Here is a 264-nt window from a genome sequence, read left to right as displayed (position 1 = left end):
TTTGCTATTTGGGGTGCTCTGCCATACTGGTTCCTCTGCCATAGTGGGTGCTTTGCTATATGGGGTGCTCTGCCATACTGGGTGCTCTGCCATAGTGGGTGCTCTGCCACACTGGGTGCTTTGCTATATTGGGTGCTTTGCTATATGGGGTGCTCTGCCATAGTGGGTGCTTTGCCATACTGGGTGTTTTGCTATATGGGGTGCTCTGCCATACTGGGTACTCTGCCATAGTGGGTGCTTTGCTATATGGGGTGCTCTGCCATA

Source organism: Egretta garzetta, unplaced genomic scaffold, assembly GCF_000687185.1.
Source record: "Egretta garzetta isolate BGI_Z169 unplaced genomic scaffold, ASM68718v1 scaffold60, whole genome shotgun sequence".
Lineage (NCBI taxonomy): Eukaryota > Metazoa > Chordata > Aves > Pelecaniformes > Ardeidae > Egretta > Egretta garzetta.
This window is presented reverse-complemented; position numbering follows the sequence as displayed.